Source organism: Gracilinanus agilis, chromosome 6, assembly GCF_016433145.1.
Source record: "Gracilinanus agilis isolate LMUSP501 chromosome 6, AgileGrace, whole genome shotgun sequence".
NCBI classification, from domain to species: domain Eukaryota; kingdom Metazoa; phylum Chordata; class Mammalia; order Didelphimorphia; family Didelphidae; genus Gracilinanus; species Gracilinanus agilis.
This window is the reverse complement of record NC_058135.1, coordinates 5,588,891-5,610,730: the sequence shown is the minus strand read 5'-3', so window position 1 is coordinate 5,610,730 and position 21,840 is coordinate 5,588,891.

Sequence of the window (21,840 nt, the reverse complement as noted above, 5' to 3'; positions counted from 1 at the left end):
CCACTCAAAGACTACAACTTCAAATACTTCCCTAATCCAACAGAAAGATCCATTTAACTCCACTTCAGTATATAAAAATATGCTTCCCTGAAACCCCAAACCTTTTCCCCCAGATCATTGCAGTCATGCAAGGATTCCATTCCATTTTGCAATAAATATAATTTTAGCATCATCAGTCTCATGTCAAGATAATGCCCAAGTAGCTGCCTAGAGAGAACACAGCATAGTGGAGAGTGGGCTGGCTCCAAAGCAGGATGGCCTAATTTCCAGTCCTGCCTCTGATCCATACTGACTGTGTAACCCTGAGCAATTACCTGTCAATGCTCAAGACAAGTCTGTTAGACTAAAAATTGTGGAGAAAATTCTGAACTACATTGAGAGAGAGAATTCATCTCCAGAGAGTTCCTTCTACCAAAGAAATTATAGGTCTTTGGGATAATCCCAACTCTCTATTCACATAACTCTTAAAATGAGGGGACTTTTTAGTTTATAATGAAATATTAAATCATCAAATGAAATCAGTAAATACACATTAAGTGTCCCCTTTGTACAGAACTCTCTGACAGGCATGGTTTGATTTGGTGGGTCCCTCTATCTGTTTGATGATTTACAGGATATGGACTTCTTTTAGACTAAAGCATCTCCCATAGAGCTGAGCATGTACTGAGGGCATCTTGCTGGTAGAATATGGTGTGCTCCTCTGATCTATCCCCATTGACTGTGGCTCCTACTAATTGATTGGCTGAGACCAAAAGGAAGGACTCTGAGATTAACCATTTTCTCTCTCAACCTATAGAAAATTTGAGGTTAAGTATAGAAAATATCTGAAAATGGCCACAGAATAAACAATGATAAGAAACTCTAAAAGAATCCTCCTTTCTTTCTGGAATTGCACTCCCAGTGTCCTGACCTGTACCAAACAAACAAACAAACAAACAAACAAATAAATGGCCAGAAAGATGAGAAAGGAGTAGAATGGTCAAACTAGAAGAGCCAGAAGCAATTTAGGAAAACTGAGAAGTGGGTTGAAGTAAGAAGATTAAGGTAAACAGCTTCAATCAGTAACTAGAGCCAGAGCTAGTAGATGGGAGAAGAGAAAGGAAACCTGTCCAAACTCCAACAAAGGGATTGGAAGACAGTCAACACTGTAAATAATTTAACTCTTTGTAAAATTATTTTTCTGAAGTCATCCCTGGGGTTAAAACCAGAACAATTAGCTCACTGAACAGGGAGTAAGGGCCTAGTAGAGTAGTCCTTGGGGTACTAGGAGTCTTGGAAGGAAGTATGACCAACTCAACAATAAGGCACTGTGCCACAGGAGTGCTGAGACCACCTTTATCTCCAATATTCAACTAAGACACATTAGGGACATAGCTATACTCAATTAGATTGTGCAAAAAGAAGAAAGAAGGAAAAGTCTAGACTCATAATGGGACAATAGGAAACTGTGCCAAAGTCAGAAATGGAAGCAGAGGTTGAGGCTGAATACTAACCCCTCAATCTAGACTGCCAGAAGCAGTGGTATGGGACTTGTCCAAATCAGGCCTATCCAGCCCTTCAAGAGTACCAGAAGAGTACCAGAAGAGAACCCATGCACGAAATCTCAACCCAAAGGCAAAAGCTAAAAATGCCATTAGACAAAAGAAAACACTGAAAACAATTGAGGAATTATCTGGATTCTCCTTCCTTGATTTTCTAGAAGTTCACTATACATCTCAGCATACATTCATGTGAAAAATTTTCCTAGAAATCTATCAAGGCCATTGGCCTATAGTTTATAGAATTTATCTTCATACTCTTACTTATTTAATTTGGATATTTATCTTTCTCCAATCTTGGAGTGCTTCACCTTTTGTTCATAATCTCTTGAATATCACTGACAATGACTTAGCAGTTCCATTTTTAGTTCTTTTAGCATCTTAGTTCATCTGGGTGACTTGAGTTCACCTAGGGCAGTGATGGTGAACCTTTTAGAGAAGAAGTACTAGGTGTCATGCCCTCCGCCTCCCATCCCCAGACTGTATGCTGTGTACCTCCCCACACCAAGTTCTGGGCATGCCCGACCCCTCCCTTTACCCCACATAGGGGAGGGAGGAGGCACTCCCATTGGGCTGCTGGGTGGAGGGGTGGGTGATGTGAAAAAATGTCATTAGACATGGTGGAGAGGGGGAGGGAAGTAGCTCCACCAGAATCCCATTGCTTTTCTAGTGAAATATGTAAATAATATAGATGGAAAGTTTTGTAGACTTCTTCTTGGTATACAGCCGAGTGACTAGGCTTGATAGGCCTAAGTAGGCCTGAGTATCAGTTTGTAGGCCAAAACACTATCTGACTCTCTTAAACCTTGGTTAAAAACAGTAACTGAGGTTTATTGTATATCCAAGTAAAAGAGGAAGGAGGAGAACCAAGGAAAAAGGAGTCCCTAATCTTAAAATCTAGATTCTCCACCCAACTCCTATGGGCTCCTCACAGAACTGTCTTCAAAGGTCTTCAAGCTACATTTCACTACACTCAGTAACTAAAATTCCCACACTATATAATCTACCCTGACCTACTGGTCATCAAAATTAATTGTAGACACGGTAAAAGTTCATCAGAGTAGAAAGGGTTTGAAATCTTGATGAGATCAGCCTATTAGGCAGAGGCCCAAGATGGCTGCAAGCCTCTTCTTCACAGACAGGTTTCTCTGGGTACTGGCTCTCTATCACACACATGGTCAGGATACTCTCAAGAATGAGGAACTTACAGGATCACAGGGAAATGGGAAATTGGAGACAGGGATGGACAGGATCTATGGGTCTTCGGATCTCTCCAACACAGGAACCACCAGCTCTCAGGGACAGGTAAGTAAACTTCACTTAGGCCAACCTAGATCTGCCCACAGGAAGTTCTCTCTCTCTGCTCCTCCTAGAGAACAGGAATGACAGATCCCAATAGTCTCTGTGTGTCCCCTTTTAAGCAATCCTCTCATTCCAGAACAGGGTTCACAAAGTTCCGTACATGTGATCAGACCCTCCTTTGGAAACCGTTTGTCTTTGGCCACTTTTTGCAATTTAGTGAAGCCCTGTACATTAGTAACCAAACAGGGTTGGGGGTGGGAGGAGTATGGAGAGGGTGGGGTATGCCTACAGAGGGCGCTCTGTGTGCCATCTTTGGCACCCATGTCATAAGTTCTCCAACACTGACCTAGAGTAACTAGAAACTCTCCCTTGGGCTTCAGTTCCCTGCCAGTAATTTTTACTCTGCCATTTCCAGTATAAAAGTTATTTGCCTTGGCTGAGTAAACAGAAGCAGAATTAAGAATCAAGTCCCATCCTCCTCAAAGCCAAGCTCCTGTCTCTTCTTTGATCCTCCTTTTCCTCCCAGGATAACTAAAACTCTCTTTTTGTGGTCCATATCTTTATTCCCGGGGCAGCTGGGTGGCTCAGTGGATTGAGAGCCAGGCCTAGAGACTGGAGGTCCTAGGTTCAAGTCTGGCCTCAGACACTTCCAGCTGTGTGACCTTGGGCAAGTCATTTGACCCCTATTGCCCACCCTTACCACTCCTGGGCCAAGGACGATCCCTAGCCTGGATGAAAAAGGAGGAGGGTTGGGCGTGGGGCTAGCAACCCCACCCTGTAAAAACTACATCTGCTAAAGAAACTGCAACCTAAAGTAGGGGCAGCTGAGCTAGCTCAGTGGATTGAGAGCCAGGCCTAGAGACAAAAAGTCCTAGGTTCAAATCCGGGCTCAGACACTTCCCAGCTGTGTGACCCATTGCCTACTGGTTGTGGCCCTATGCTCCTAGAATGGAGTCCCAGGATATAAAAAAAAAATCTTTATTCCCTAGTCACAATTTATTTTAAGCTGGACCACATTCATATCTATCCTCTGTTGCTTAGCCTACTTTTATCTTCTTTACATTTCTTTTAAAAATTGAATTTGGGTAGACTTCCTGGTTAAGATGGCAGCAGAGTAAAAAACAGCTGCTTAACCTCTCCTAACCGAAATATACAGGACTCCTCAAGACGACATAAAAACAAATCCAGAGGAATGAAGGGACCCCACAACAGGGCGCAGCATTGGAGGTACATGGAATTGGGGCATTTCCATGCTATAAAGGGGTGAAACAGCTCTCACTAAAATGCGAGCTGAGCAACTCCCTTCCCCACCACACACTACCTACAGTGCCAAAGCCAGTGCATAAGAGTTACAACAAGTTTGGGGCACAAATTAAATCCTTGGCAGCTACCTGGGGTCACCAGGGCCTGCTCCTGATAGCAGCAAGACTTAAGACCCCAAGAGGCTAAAGAACACATGTGGACTTTGAATGCAGATCCTGAGTACAGGAATGTGTGCAGGTGTGGAAGCAAGCCCAGACACGGATCCTGAGTGCAGGAGAGGACTCGGATATTGAGCGTAGGCACGGAGCTTGAGTGGAGACCCAGTGCAGAAGGGGTTCACAACTGTGGAAGCAGCACCCTGAGACTGTTAAAGGAGACTCAAGCAGAGGAACAAGTAAGGGGACCACCAGGAGGCTTGACCCTGAGAACAACTAGACCTAAGACCTCAGGAGCCTAAAGATCGCAGAGCAGACCCTGAGCATGAGGATAAACCTGAGAGGTGTAAGAGGGAAATTTAGGTATTTATAGATATATATTAAATATGTGGCCGCCAGGAATCAACAATTCAGGTTGATTCCGTAATTAAATCAGACCCAAGTCAGCATCGGGTTGAAGAGTTTATTTACAGTCTGGTAGGTAAAAAGTAGGAGTAAAGAGAAAAGGAAAGAGGCTAGTCCAGGTCAAAGGCCCGGACGGAGAGAGAAGAAGGTTATAAAGCTTAATAATGAAGCTGTAAGCCACAAGGCCCAACAGCCAGATAGGCAGAGTTTAGAATTGGCCCAGCTAGGCCAAGGAAGTCAGCCTAACTTACCCACATGTGACAATAAGTAACAAATCAAGAATAAGGGACTGCCCTTTGGGCAGTCCAAATCAATGTAGAAACTGTCATTTGTCCATTTGAATTAGAGGTGGACCACAGGAAGTGATGAAAGACACTATCTCTTTAAGTAAGTTAGTGAACTTCCTGTGGGGGCAGTTGCCGTCTTGAACTGGAAGAAGCATCTCCTGAGACCACAGACAGCTTACACTCAATATTGTCACGTGGGTAAGTTAGGCTGACTTCCTTGGCCTAGCTGGGCCAATTCTAAACTCTGCCTATCTGGCTGTTGGGCCTTGTGGCTTACAGCTTCATTATTAAGCTTTATAACCTTCTTCTCTCTCCGTCCGGGCCTTTGACCTGGACTAGCCTCTTTCCTTTTCTCTTTACTCCTACTTTTTACCTACCAGACTGTAAATAAACTCTTCAACCCGATGCTGACTTGGGTCTGATTTAATTACGGAATCAACCTGAATTGTTGATTCCTGGCGGCCACATATTTAATATATATCTATAAATACCTAAATTTCCCTCTTACAGAGGGCACAGGGCTAACAATGGCAAGACAGAGACAAGAACCCCAAAAGAGAAAGATCATCAATAAGAAATCTGTGACACTCAACAACTTTTACACAGATAAAATCCAGACAAAAGAGCAAACAGCAGAGGAGAACAAAGAAGTAATCATATCCAAACCTTCCCAAAATAATGAAAACTGGCCACAAGCTATTGAAGAGTTCAAATCTGAGATGACGAGAAAGATGGAAGAGATTTGGTGAAAGAAGTGGGAAATAGCTCAAAAGGAACTTAACAGGTTAGAAGACAAAAAACTTCCAATTGGAGAAAGATGCCCAAAAATCAAATGAAATGGTAAGCAAATTGGAAACCAAAATCAGGCAAGAAAATAACAGTTTAAAAGACAGAATTTTGCAATTGGAAAGTGAGGCTCAGAAATCAAATGAACTGATAAGCAAATTGAACACCAGAAATGACCAGATTGAAAAGGAAAACAAAAAGACTGTGACCAAAAACCAGTCCCTAAAGGCTAGAATTGAGCAATTAGAAGCTAATGATCTCTCAAGACAGCAAGAACAAATAAAACAAAGTCAAAAGACTGACAAAATAGAAGGAAACATGAAATATCTCAATGAGAAAGTGAGAGACCAAGAAAACAGGTCTAGAAGATAGAATCTTAGAATCATTGGTCTTCCTGAAAAAGCAGAAATTAACAGAAATTTGGACCCCATACTAAAAGAAATTATTCAGAAAAATTGCCCTGAAGTTCTACAACAAGAGGGCAATATAGACATTGAAAGGATCCACAGATCACCCTCTACACTAGATTCAGAAAAGACAACCCCCAGGAATATAATAGCCAAACTCAAGAGCTTCCAAGTAAAAGAAAAAATTTACAAGAAGCCAGAAAGAGACAATTCAGATATCACAGAGCACCAATCAGGATCACACAGGATCTGGTAGCTTCCACACTAAAAGACCTCAAGGCTTGGAATATGATATTCAGAAAGGCAAGAGAACTGGGTCTACAACCAAGGATCACCTACCCATCAAAACTAACCATATACTTCAAGGGGAAACTTTGGGCATGCAACAAGATAGAAGATCTCCAAGTATTTGCACAGAAAAGACCAGGATTAAATAAAAAATTCAATATCCAACCACAAAAATCAAGAGAAACATGAAAAGGTCTGTGATGGTGAACCTTATAGAAATGGAGTGCCAGGCCCTGCTCCACTTCAGACTGAGTGCCATGCCCACCCTCTCCCAGAGACTGAGTGCTGTGCCCTACTTCCCCAGAGATCAAGTCACATGCCCCATCCCCACCTTTCCTCCCAGATCCCCCTTGTAACATGCATGATCTTAAGTGGGGTGAAACTGCCTCACAGAATTCCACACTATCCCCCAGAACTCCAGGAGAGGGAGCAGTTGGGGCAATTAAGAATGTGGATATAAAAAGCCAGGACACCTAACTTGCAGGACACTCTTTGGGGGATCAAGGGTGGCTGAGAGAGAGGGAAGATTGCTTTTCTTTTTGTTAGCTCATCTTTGACCTCAGGGAGCAGGGTGTTACTTTGCTGTCTATCTTATACAGACTAATCCAGGCTGTGTGCACTGGGAAAATACTTCACATGCAGTATCTCTGAATTTCTGATTCATATAGATCTACAATCAAGATTACCTTCATCATATTAAACTTGAAAACATTAGATTAAGAGAAAGTTAGTTTGTTAGGAAGTTAGAGGTTAAGTTGTTCAAAGGCATTCCCTTTTGGGGAATGCTTTATCTAGCAAATTTCCCGAAGATATTAGGTAGTTTACCTTACCCTTAATTCTAAAACTTCCCTCCTTCCCCTGTTTTCCTGAAATTAATAAATCCTTTTCCTTGTTAAGTTTATGAGCCAGTGTAAAGTTATATTTTAGACCTTACCAACCTTCTATAAATTACCTAGGCAAAATCTCCATCCAGGCAAGCACTGAACCCAGCTGTGGTCTAGAGAACAAGACTGCAGTTTTGAAGATATCCTGGACCTTTATCTATTTTAGGCTTTGAGGAATAATCTAACTGTGGAAGTTTCTAATCTCAGTGGGATTATTTCCTATCTGTCAACTAGTTTAGCCCAGGGAATACCAAGTCTAAATAGCCTTCATTCCTGATCTAAAAGGAAAACCAAGTCTAAAAGCCTCCATTCCTTATCCTGCTGTAACTGCCTCAGGAGGGGGAGAGGAGAAAGAATTATATTGACTCACACCCCTCCCCCTTGCTAGGATAGCCAGCTTCATCCTTGGCTCTGACTCCATTACCAATCATTGCCAATCTGACCCAATTTAACACCCTTTACCCTAGACAGAGGAGGGTGGAAGCACTCCCATTGGGATGCTGGGAAGAGGGATAGATAATGAGAGAAATGTCTTCTGTTCAGGTGAAGAAGGGAAAGGGAGTGGCTCAAGCTCTCTGCTCCCCTCCAGCTCTGCCTCCTATGAGTCACCCACTTTACTCACTGTGCACTCCCATTGGACTGCTAGGCAGAGAGACAGATAATGTGAAAAAATGTCATCAGGCACAGTGGAGAGGGGGAAGGGAGCAGCTCTGCCTGAGTCCCTCTGCCTTTCTAGTAACAAACTGAGGAGGGAAGAGGAGGACAGAGCATGTGCCCACAGAGAGTGTTCTGGGTGCCATCTTTGGCATCCGTGCCCTAGGTTTGCCATCACTGCTTTAGGGTAAGATGGGATTTTATTCTCCAGTGAGTCTTATTGTTATTCCCTCTATGAGCCAATTCTCTTCCTCCCCTCTACTGTAATAGTCTTTTTTCCATATCTCTTTAGGTGATACAATTTGTCCCATTTTACCTCTCTATTCCTTTTTCTCTCAGTGCAATTCTCTTTTTTCAACCCTTGTTTTTTTATGTCATCCTAAACAACTTACTCTCATACTCTCTGTCTATGTATACTTCTTCTAACTACTATGATTGCGATAAAAAATTAAAGAGTTATGTTATAAATATCTTTCCATGTAGGAATATAAACAATTTGACTTTTTAAAAAAATTGAATTTGGCTGGTAATTTCTCACAATATCTATATCCATTTTTTCAGACAAATCCCAATTTTTCTCCTGTCTTGAATTGTTTCACTTTGGGTCTTCAGAATTTCAAGTCTGGTACATCTCATTCCTTTAGGATGACTTTCTCTGTAGACTTTTTGCCCATGGTGCTAATATATCTTTACTCTGAACATTTTGAAACTATTTTGTGAGAATCCAAGGTACATGTTGAATTGCAGTTACTTCCTCTTCTTTTCCATCTTAACTTCCAGGAGAAAGTGGTCACTTTCCCCCAGGGTTACTATTATTTCCATCCCTGCAACAGTTCCCCATCTTTAATGTAATTAGATACAACATAGATGTTCTTTTTATGAATTCTCTTGCCTTTAGAGGGATGAAAAGATCAATATGGCATTTCAAAAAGTTACTAGCTGCCCTCCTTTTGGCATAAAGAGTTCCAGAAGGTGTCTGATTAATTGAAGTCTTCCTTTACCATTTTATCATTTCTCCATCCAAGATATTAGATCCATTTTGAACTCTTCATCTATTGTATCTTTATACTCTGGTGGTCTGTAGTACATTCATATGACAAAATCACCTTTGCTTAACCTCCTTCACTGAAATGTTGTCTGTCTTACTTTCTCCCTCTGAATTTCTTCACATGACATGGTGCTATTCAGAATTCAACCCACCGCTAACCCCAATAAAGCATGAACTGGTTTTATTTTTTTAATAAAATAAGCATTTTATAAATTTAACAAAATAAATTTATTTGTTATGTAACCCATCCCACCCCATGCCCCATATTTTTATTTATTTTAACCACATATATTTATTTATTTTAACCCAACCTCACTCCCTTAAGGTGTACATTTAATATATATAGTTATTTTTTAAAAAGGTGGGTATCTCTTGATACTTGAAAGAAAGGATAGACAGGAAGGTGCTTCTATAAGCTGGGCCTGATAAGCTGGCCCAAGTTCAACAGCCCCTCTGGTTCCTTGGCTTTGGGTTAGGTTAAATGATAAAGATTGGTAATGGGCTAGTTATTGGTATTGGATGGATAATGCTAACTGACTGGGATGCTAGTAATCCCTTTCCCCTTTTTCTATGGCTATTCGCTTGCCCGCTTGGAATAAATGCCAGCCATCACTTGTATCAAGTTTGAAACAGGGTTTAAAGCTTTGGCTCAAAGGGGTTAGGAATCAGGATAAAGAAAGAGGTGTTGGAAATGGCTATGCTATTTCTATAGAGAGTTAAAGAAATCTAAAACAATGAGCATCAGGTTTCTATTTGGCTGGAGATTCTTCTCCCCCTCACGGACCCTGATCAAACCCAGCCATGGACTAGACCAAAGGAAAGGAACAGGTAGTGATGTTATTGATGTCTTACTTGGCAACTGTGCCATTATTATCTCTCAGCTCTATTATATATAGATGAATGAACCCCTAGTAATAATAAGGTATGGATGCTGGATCTGCAGGTCTATTGGCCTACCCACCCATCTCCACCCACTGCTCCCAGAAATTTCCTTCTCCAGACTGAGACCAAGAATGGCTGAGCCCCTAGGCTTTTATAGAGGTGGTCCCAACTGTCTTTTGTCCTTATCTCATGCCCTCTGGGTAAATTCCAAGTTCTATAACTCACATCTGTCACTCAAGCTGTTCTCTGTCTTTTTCCAGAGGTTATCTATCTATCTATCTATCTATCTATCTATCTATCTATCTATCTATCTATCTATCTATCTGTCTATATCTATATCTATATCTATATCTATATCTATATCTATATCTATATCTATATCTATATCTATATCTATATCTATATCTATATCTATATAATTTCCTATCAGAATTACATTCTAATAATGGATTTTATTGCCCCAAGCCTCAAGTTGAAGTCTTCAATGACCTGTAGCTCATTTTACTTATTGCCTAAACTTTAGGCATTTGTAGGTAGATGTTTGAGGCCAAGAATTTCCTTTCTTGATTTTTTTTTCTTCTGTGATCCAGGGGATGTCTCAGCTGTTATACTTCCTCTATTGTACCTATTTGTTAGGGTATGCAATCTGGACATGAATACTTGTATGTTATACATACCCAGACACTTCTCTCCATACTTCCTAGTTTTATTGCTGCTTTTCTCTTTTCATTCTAAAATTCAGAGCTATGACTAGGGTGAGATAATGTTTTTTTTGTTGTTGTCAGATTTTCCTCCCAGGCTAATAAAATTTATAGATAAAGACAGCATTTATGCCCTTTCTGAAATAAGGAATAAGTGAATTTGATACTTAGCTAACAAAAATAATTAGGCAAAACAAGAAAGTACTGATGACACTTCTTCCCCTGTCACAGATGTTCTCAGGATTAGCTCCTCCACTAACTATTCTGCCTTTTTTTCCCATCCCCTGCCATATCCCTCTAAGTGACTTGGCATTGTCTATCCTCCCTTCCCCTCCCCTGCTCAACTCAATTTTCCCCATGCTAAAATTGTTAGTTATGACTTTGCTAAACTGGTCCTTTGGCAGCTACCCTGCCCCCAGCCTCCATTTCCATCTTTCCCCCATTCTGGTTCTCTCTTCAGGGACTAAGTAGAACAATTCTGATCTCTATTGCGTGCGACGAGTTTTATTTAAAAAGAAAAACCTGCATCACTGATGTTCTTATAAATCAGGTGAGTAAGACATCTAACACTGTCCCCTCTCCATACATCAGAAAGGACATTCACAGATCCTTTTACTTTGAAAACTCAACACCAATAGTTACAACTGCTGCCCCTTCTCTAAATGATCTCTGAAAGTATGGAGTGTTGAGAACAGGAAATACCCTGGTGACCAGCAACATTTAGGGAAGATGGGAAGAGTTTTCTTTGCCCTTAAACTGGGAAAGGTCATGTAACTTGGGGATCTCTGGTGACAATGCCTGGATCAATGAGAAGACAAATTCCCTACCCCCTGGGAAGACTAAAAGAAGGAAGGGCAGAGAAATATAATGTGAGTAGCATGAATCATCAGACTGAATAAACTGAGCAGAGGCCTCAGGCCAGTCTTCAAAGGGCTTTGCTCTCCAGGAAAGAATGAACAGGAAAACCTCTGTTGACTTCAGGAGGCCCTAAGGAGAAGAATGGCAGCCAAGAATTTCCCATTACTAGAAAAGATAGAAGATGCTTTACTTTTTGCCTATTCAGAAGGTGCTTAGATTTGAGAAGATAAAATGTTTTCTTGACATTTTCAAAAATGGTATAATAAAATGAGAATGACAATCAAATAAACTTTGGCAAAAAAATGCACATCATTTGATTTTTCCTTTTAAACAGGCTTCAAGGAAGTCCAGCTAGTTAGAGATCTAACCCTGTGGCTACCAAATTAACATTACCAGATTAATTCAGAGATACCACCTGAGCCCTGGGGAGGGCCAACATTTTAGTTGATGACTTGAATCTGTGACTCAGACTCAACCTAAGTCTGAGACTCTTCTGGTGACTATATTTCAAGATAATTGGCTTCCTTTGTCCTTTATGCATTCAAAAATATGATTTGGATGCCAAGGTGATCCTTGATTCAGAAAGGTTAAGATCTCCTGTACTAGAACATCTGGAATAGATTTATAACTGGCAAGAGCTGAAGAAGTTTCTAATCCATCATCTTTGTTTTGCTGATGAAGATACTGAAGCCTTCCAGAAGGCAAGTGACTCAGCCCTAGGTAAAAAAGTAATAAAAGGCATAACTCGGTGGCACAGCAGATAGAATTTTGGACTTAAAGTTAAGAAGACCTGAGTTTGAATCCAAGTTCCATCCAGCTGTGTGACCCTAAACAAGTTACTTAATTGAGCCGCAGTTTTCTTATAAACAGAAAAAAAAGAATGATAATAATACCTACTTCACAGATTATTTAGTCAGTCAATAACCACTGAGTGCCAGGAACTGTGTTAAGTACCATAAATAAGAATTTATATAGTGCCTACTGGTAGTACTATGTGCCAGGAAATGTGCTAAGCACATTTTTTTCTTATAAATATCTTATTTGTAGAATATTCCACAACAACCTTGCTAGATAAATGCTAATTGTCCCATCTTATAGCTGAGGAAACTGAGACAACCAGAGGTTAAGGTCACACAGGATCACATAATCAAGTGTCTGAGGTCAGATTTGAATTCAAGGCTTCCTGACCCTAGACCGAGAGCCACCTAGTTGTCATATGGCTGCCATTCTTCTCCTTAGGGCCTCCTGAAGTCAACAGAGGGTTTTCCCGTTCATTCTTTCCTAAAGAGCAAAGCTCTTTGAAAGTTAGCATGACCCCTCTGATCAGTTTATTCAGTCTGATGATTCATGTCATATGTTATATAAGGACAACTAGATGGCCCAGTGGGTAAAACACTGGGTCTAGGGTCAGGAAGTCGTAAGTTCAAATCTGGTCTCAGAGACTTCCTAGCTTGGTGACCCTGGGCAAGTCACTTATTTAACCCTGTTTGCCTCAGTTTTCTCATCTGTAAAATGAGCTGGTGAAAGTAATGGGGAACCATTCGAGTATCTTTGCCAAGACAACCCCAAATGGCTTCACAAAGAGACAGAAATGACTTAACAACAAATAAATAGTGCAGATGTGTATGTGCATATTCATATATGTGGAAGTATGATGGCTTCAAGTGCAGAAAATATTGTGCTTTGTGAATTTTTTTCCTGTTTTTCTTCTGTTTTTGACCTTGGAATCAATTTATTTAGCTACATCTCCTGCCAGACTCTTTAATCTGGTTTTGCCCTCTATGGCTTCTCTCTCCTTGCAGAAATGCTGTTACTGATAATCTTCCACCATTGTTCCCAGGATCATACAAATAAATTTAGATTCTAGCCTGTCATCATATTTGGCAGTGAAATCCTCTCATTTTGTATCTCTTCAGATGTTTGCTAAAACACATTCTGGTCTCATGACTGTGACATTTAATTTATATTGGTCAAGCTTGCAGATGAAATTTTGTAGTCATTTCCACTGACGATTTCGCATTTTCATTATTTAATTATTTGATTAAACAATTGAGGGTTTAATTATTTTACTTGAATTTTATATCATTTTACCTTTTTTAAACTAATTCTAATCTAAGCTCTGATGAATCAATGTGTGACTGTACTGAGACAGAAGGATCAGGGAAAAAATGACAAGAATGAGTCTTTCTTTCTGTTAGAATAAAATCCATTTTGTTCTTGAAGGTGTAATTGAGTGTTCTAGAACTTGCTTTTTTTAAACAAAGTGTTCATAATATAATGATGTATCAGTCCTTGGACCTCTCTCATTCCTTCTTAGAGAAGCATGCTTTCTCATTTGTTATGCCCCTTCTATACTATTGTTTATACCCTTGCATTAAAGTCACCAAACATCGAGTGCAGGTTGATTTGAAGGGTTTTGTCAAGTTCTTTGCAGAATTTCTCTGGTACTTCATCCTCAGAAACCCATCATGTTGCCTAAGCTACAGTTATGTTCATGGTTATCTTTTTGCAAAGATTTATCATCAGTATGGTGATATAAGAAAAATAGAGAGGCCATGGGGTAGCTAGGTGGTGCCGTGGCTAGAGGGCCATGAGTCAGGAAGTCTCATCTTCCCAAGTTCAAATCTAGCTCCAGACACTTGGTTGGTATGTGACCCTGGGCAAGTCACATAACCCTTTTTGCCTCAGTTTCCTCATCCATAAAATGAATGGAAGAAGGAAATGGCAAACTGCTCCACTATTTTTGCCAAGAAAACCCTAAATGGGTTCATGAATCATTGACTGAAGAAAATGACTGAGGAACAACAGAGTCCATGTGATAATGTTTCTTTTTGTTTCTGCACCTAAAATAAAGCTCATTTTGCTAACTCCACTCCAAGGAGCACCTGTGAGCTTTCCTTCCATTGAGCAAAAACATCTTTCCTGTTTCTGTTTTGAGTTTTATCTGTAGCAAGGATATCAAGATTTCTATGATTCAGTTCCTTCAATAATATGCCCACTTACTGGTCATTGGACAGAGATCTGAAGAGTTTTAATGGTTAAATTGAAGTTTGCTCACTGTTTAAAAATTGTGTCCTTTGTAATGTCCTGTGCCCCGTTCCTGGATATCCTGCTACTCTCCAAGAAGATGTGCTATCCTGCTAGAAAGGATCATGAGGTGGGCCCAGTAAGAGAACAAGTCTATTTTTCTCATAACCAAACCAGGTAATTACAGAGAGGCACCTTACCAATGGGTCAACCACTAGGCAAAGAAGAGTTTTTTTAGACATGGCAAACCATGAAACAAAATGGAAATTTAAAATGGTTTTCAGCTTCTTGCCTCCTTCTACATAGAAACACAGTAGTAATACATACCTCCAAGACAGCCAAGGTGCCACCTCCTATAGTAACACCTATGTCAAAATAATCCCTCCTTCAAATGTGTCATTGCATTTTTTTAAACCCTTACCTTTCATCTTGGAGTCAATACTGTGTATTAGCTCCAAGGGAGAAGAGAGGTAAGGGCTAGGCAATGGGGTCAAGTGACTTGCCCAGGGTTACACAGCTGGGAAGTGTCTGAGGTCAGATTTGAACCTAGGTCCTCCTGTCTCTAGGCCTGGTTCTCAATCCACTGAGTTACCCAGCTGCCCCCTCCCATTGCATTTTGCTTGGATGACTCCAGGCATTTGTTTCATTCACCTTTAGGTCAAACAAACAAATATTTATTGATTCAGTATCTGCTAGGTGTCAGGAACTTTGCTACATGCTGGTGATACAAAAGCTCAAATGTAATAGCCCCTGCCCTCAAAGAGTTTATATTCTGTTGGAGGATGCAGCATATGCACAAATAAATAAAGTACCAACAAAGAGGGTAAGAGCACTAATGACTGAGGGAATCATGAAAAAATTCACAGAGGACCTGTCGCCTAAGCTGACTCCTAAAGAAGATAAGAATTCTGAGAGGTGGGCCTGAAGAGGTACTGAAGTCAAAGTATGCCTATTGCAAAGGAGTGGAGTTAGGAGATAAAATGTTCTTTTCAAGAAAAAATAGCCACTGGGATGGTTTGATTGGAAACACAGAGTTTTTGAAGGAGAATCAGATGTCAGAAAGGAGGAAACAATCTTTATTAAGCATCTACTATATGCCAGGGACTAAACTAAGTACTTTATAATAATTATTATCTTATTTGGGCCTCACAACTATTAGGATCATCATTTTACAGTTAAGGAAAATGAGGCAAAGATTAATTAACTTGCCTATGGTTACACAGCCAGTAAGTGCCTGAGACCAGGTTTGAATGCAGGTCTTCCAGGCTCAGGCCTCTACCAGTGGGTACCACATAGCTTCAGTTGTAGACAAACTATGGAAGATCTTAAACTCCAAACTGAGTAGTTTTCATTTTTATCCTGGAGACAATAGACCTGAGATATTTGTGCAAGGTAGTGTCATGAGCAGACACGTTCTTTAGTCCAACTACTTTGGCAGCTGTACAGAGGATAGACTGCATCAAGGTCAGCCTGGAAGCTCAGAAACCATTTAAGAGGTTATGGCAGCATTCCTGTAAGAATGCTAAGATGTTGGCTGCATGAGTAGAGAGAAATGGAGAAATGCTGTGGAAAGAGAATTTACAAGACTTGGCAACTGATCATCTCTTGATGAGAGAAGAGGAGAAAGTGTTGAAGACAACTTCAGGACTTCAAGCATAAATTTTGTCTCACTCAAATATATGCTGTCTCTCTTTCGCTTTCCCCAATGTCTAGCATGGTGCCTTTTAAATGCTTAATAATTATTTGTTGAAAATAATTAAATGGATTAAAAAAGACCTTGATGGTACTAACAGCAAAACCAAAGGCACAATTGTTATTGCTACAAAATAAACAAAGTACCAATGATTAATAAATATGTCTCCTTTCTAGGTTATCAAAAAAAAAAAGCAGCAATTTATTTGGCCCCAACATTTTATATGCAAGTAAAAGAAAATTCTTAATCCTAAAGAAGAAGTGAAATCCCTCAGTGAGCTCAATCCACTATTAATACTATTTATAATCCAAATATAGACCCAAAATAAAATGAGGCAATTCTCCCCCAAAGAAAAGTAGGGCCGGGAAGCTACTTTCAGAAGAGTCATAAAATAAAGTGTTCGCATTTTTGTAACTGAAAATCTCCAGGGACAACCAGCCAAGGTGAGGAAATGGAGTTTGGCTGCTCTGGCTAAGTTCCACTTTAGAAATTTCCTTTTTGATTTTCTCTACAATGTCAACCAGCCAGAATATTTCTCTTCCCTCCCAAAGGGAAATAAACAATAATAATCAAAATAATTCTTCACAATAACCTGAAAGGAAGAAATGATTAATTTTGATTCCTTGAATTTCCCATTCCATCTCTCCCCTTTGTTCATTTGCTGAGGATGTATCTCATGCCTAAAATGTACATCCTCTTTAACAATAGCCCTTGTAATGCTTATCTTCCTTCAAGACTCATTTCATATTGATGAATGGGATGATTTGATTGGAAAAGCAGAGTTTTTGAAGGAGAATCAGATGTCAGAAAGGAGGAAACAAACATTTATTAAGCACCTACTATATGCCAGAGACAAAGCTAAATACTTTACAATTATTTGTAATCCATTTCTGATGTCTCTGCTCTTTAGTGATCTATCCTTCCTCAAAGGATCTTCTATATACACAACTGTTTCCATGCTTTATCTGCTAGCAGAACATCAGCTCCCTAAGAACAAAGACTTTCTTTTTTGCATCTGTATCCCCTTTACACACAGTAGATGCTTAATAAATGCTTGCTGAATTAAAATGAATGATCTTGTTTCCAAATCTTTATTTTAGTTAGGATGACCAGAATTTAAGAAATGTCTGTCCCATAAAAGATGATCACATACTGTTTGGGGAAAATATAATGATTTTGGAGCCAGTCACTTTATCTCTTAATATCATCCATCATCATATAATATTAATGATTTGCCAAGAAAAATTAATATTAAAGTATAATAGAGTTCATTTAAAAAAAACTATTTATACATAGTAATGCTAAGGGACAAACATAGAAAACTGAGAAGATTCTGAATTTATCCTCAACCTCTATAATTTCATTTTTGAGTCCTACTCCCTTGTCACTGATAGCTCTATGTAAACCCCTCAAATGTCCAGTATTTTCAGGCTATCTCCACACCTTACAATTAATTCAATTCAGCAAAAATTCCTTAAGCTTATACCATGTGCCAGGAACAGAGCTAGTATAATTTTGGCTGGGGTTAGAAGTCTTCATCTGAAAAGAAAAACTATCTGCTCCCTCTCTTTGACCCCCCCCCACTGATATGGGTGGAGCCACTCCTTCCCATTTAATTTAAAATTAAGTTTTTTCCAGATTCCATTTCAACAACATTTTTAATAATCATTTTCTTACCCCACTTCTTTTTTTTAAGCATCCCTGTGCTGATCAAAGGGGCTGTCTACTGCATGATGGGCATGAGCCCCAGCTCTATCAAAACCCTTTGGATCTTTTCTCATTTTCTGTATTCTTTACTCATCCTTCGTATATCCCCAAACCTCTTGGAGCTCATTTTGTTCAATCCCCTAGTCTTCCTAAAGACTCAGAAGTGACCACACAGCATGATGGGAAGAGTTATGCAATTAGCCTTGGGAGAAGATGGTTTGAACTTGAACCTGCCCCTTATTAGTTTTATATCCTGTTTCCTCCAACCCTCAGTGTCTGCTTCATTAAAATGAGAGGAATATACTGAATGATCTCTGTGATCCCTCTCAGTCCTAAGTCTTATGATCCTATCATCTCCTCAATGAATAAGTCTTTCCAGATTTCTCCGTTATTAGTTTTCAGTCCCTCCTCCTCAAATCATCAGTTTACAGAGACATCTCTGTGGGGGGAGTCCCTGGACTGGAGACAGGAGGTCCTAGATTCAAATCTGGCTTCAGACATTTCCTAGGTGTGTGATTCTGGTAAAGTCTCTTAATCCCAATTGCCTACCCCTTGCCCCTCTTCTGCCTTAGTATTTTATTATCAGTTCTAAGACAGAAGGTTAAGGGTTTTAAAAAAACATTAGTATACAATTAATCTTTTTAAAATTTTTCATTTAGAATTTTTTCCCATGGTTATCTGATTCATGATCTTTCCCACCCCTTTTCCCTCCCCCCTCCCAGAGTTGACAAGCAATTCCACTGGTCTAGTATACAATTAAAAAAAAAAAACAACCAACAAACCCTTACATTCTGCCTTAGAGTCAACTCTACAACAGAAGAGCAGTAAGGGCAAGGTAATAGGGGTTAAGTGCTTTGCCCAGGATCACACAGCTAGAAAGGGTCTAAAGCCAAATTTGAACGTTGGTCCTCCAGATTCCAGACTCCAGATCTGGCACTCTATCCACTGTGCTGTCTAGCTGCCACACTATAATTGTTAATTTTTATATTCTATCTAGAGGTAAATAGATTATAGAAAGATATAACATATAAATTTCAATGACAAAAAACACATAAAATTCGATTCCCTATAACATGTAATTTTCAATTATATATTGCATGTAAGTTTCATGAGCTCTTTGAAATCAGAGATAGCTTTCACTGGATGGTTTGTTTTGTCTTTGTATCTTCATTGCCCAGCATAGAGCCTTATTGAATGAGGCTTTGGATTGTCCTGTGATTTCACTGTCAAAGAGAACTCCTGATGAGGAAATTTTTTTCCATCAGCCCTTTCTCTGAAACTTGTAATTCTAGTTAGATATTTGGGGCACTGAGAGATTCAATGATTAACTTGGAGTTATATTCCCATATATATTAGAGGCCAGACTAGAACCCTAGTCTTCCTGAATCCCAAGCCCGGCTCTTTGCCCACTATGGCATGTTGTCTCTTGTTTTGCACATAGCAATCATCTAGTAAATGTTTCTTGGATTATAATGGGTCAGACCAGAGACCAATAAACTCTGGCCCGCCACCAATTTTTGTATGACCTGGAGATCTAAGAAAAGTGCTGGTCCTTGGGCCATAGTTTGTTGGCCTCTGGCTTAGATAATACAATGACTTATATTTGGAAAGAATTTAGAATTTGGAGCCTTTTTGTTCAATAAATGTTTAGAAATATTATTTGCAAAAAGGAGTTGCAATTGTTACGTATTGTCTTTAAGAAGCTTCCTTGGGTCCTATCCAGTTTTTGAAACAAACCACATGCACACACACACACATAGAGAGAGAGAGAGAGAAAGAAGAGCAGGCCATCTCTCCCAATGCCTATATAAAACAGTTGTGTTTGGATAAAGTTTCATCCAAATGTCCCTTAAGGCTGTGCTGACATAACCAAATCATGTGTAAATGCTACTTGTGGGCATCTCAAAAAGTTTTATGTCAAAAATAGTTGTTGAGATTGTGATTTAATGACATGGGTAGATGCCAGGGAGCAGAAAATGCCAAACCCATTTGGATTCTGAGGTTTCAAAAATCAAACCTATTCACCATCAAGTCTTAGATCAATCCCACCCCTAAGCCATCCAAGAAAATGCCAATGAGGCAGAAACTTAGGGAGCTTAATGACTTAGATACCTCACGAATACTTGCAGTATGAGAGTTTTCAAATTTAAGATATTTTTCATGATGTGGACCAAATATTGCTAAATAGAAGTTTTCTCTAGGCTCCTAAGAAGGAGAAAGAAGAGGAGGGAAGAGAATAAAGAGGAAAGAGGAAGTCAGTACATTCCAAGTTGATGTCTTGTGGAAACATGGTTTCTTGGGCCAGGTGAAGAAGCCATCTAGTTGTTGCTCTTAGGTGAATTTGAACTAACTTTCAATAGCTGGTTGAGGGTCAAATGATTTTTTTCTCATTGCCAAATGTTTAGATTCTCTCCAGTCATCAGGCAATGCTATTAGAAACCACTACCTAGGTGATCTCCAAAGGAGGACATGACCCTAAAATAAGAGCTAGGCTGATATTCTGGCCAATATTTCATTATTTCAAGCCTCCCTACTTTTTCAGTGTGCACTTCTCCAAAGATAGTGGAATTGATTCTTCTTTAGGGCAGAATCCATTTTTAACTGTATCCTCCAAAACCTAGTACAGTGTATGGCAGGTACATCATGGTAGGTGCTTCAAAAATGCCCATTAGGTCCTAGGTAACTGTAAAAGCCTGTGATGCAGTTTAGTCTATTGTTTATGAGAGTTTCAGCAACTGAAAAATTCATCTTTTCTGGCTATCTTGCTGAAGACCTTTGAGTGAGAGAAACTAGTCCTCAGATGACAAAAATACAAGTCATCACTAGCTTTGTACTGGAAGTATTTTTATACTGGTCAGTACTTCCAGGGCTTGTGCCTAACTGTCATAGCCTTTGAGTTCCTAGGTCACACCTCTTAGCCATGAGGAGACATTAGAGCAGTGTTTTCCAAACTTTTTTGGCCTACCGCCCCCTTTCCAAAAAAAAATACTACTTAGCCCCCTAGAAATTAATTTCTTAAAATTTTAATAGAAATTAATAGGAAAGATAAATGCACCTATGGTCATCACCGCCTTCCTGGATTGCTGCAGCACCCAGCAGGGGGCGGTAGCGCCCACTTTGGGAATCACTGCTTTAGACTAATAGATTAATTTAAATTTAAAAAGAGCTAATCTGGTAGCTTGATAGGTATGGTGCTAAATAGGTAAATTAATTTGGGTAGAATTGTCATTTTTATTATGTTAGCTCCTCCTACCCATGAGCAATCAATGGCTTTCCAATTGTTTAAATCCAGTTTTATTTGTTTGGAAAGTGTTTTGTAGTTGTTTTCATATAATTGCTGTGTTTGTTTTGGTAGATAGATTATACCTATCAAGCTACCAAAAAACTTCTTTACTGAATTAGAAAAAACTATAACAAATTTCATTTGGAATAACAAAAGATCAAGAATATCAAGGGAAATATTGAAAAAAAATGTGAAGGAAGGGGGCCTAGCAGTACCAGATATTAAACTATACTATAAAGTAGCAGTCATAAAAACAATATGGTACTGGCTAAGAGACAGAAGGGAGGATCAGTGGAATAGACTTGGGTTTAATCACATCAGCAAGACAGTGTATGATAAACCCAAAGAGCCCAACTTTTGGGACAGGAATCCACTATTTGACAAAAACTGCTGGGAAATTTGGAAAACAATATGGGAGAGATTAGGTCTAGATCAACATCTCACATCCTACACCAAGATAAATTCAGAATGGGTGAATGACTTGAATATAAAGAGGGAAACTATAAATAAGTTAAGTGAACACAGAATAGTATACTTGTCAGATCTCTGGGAAAGGAAAGACTTTAAAACCAAGCAAGAGTTAGAGAAAATTACAAAATATAAATTAAATGGTTTTGATTATATTAAACTAAAAAGTTTTTGTACAAACAAAAACAATGTAGTCAAAATCAG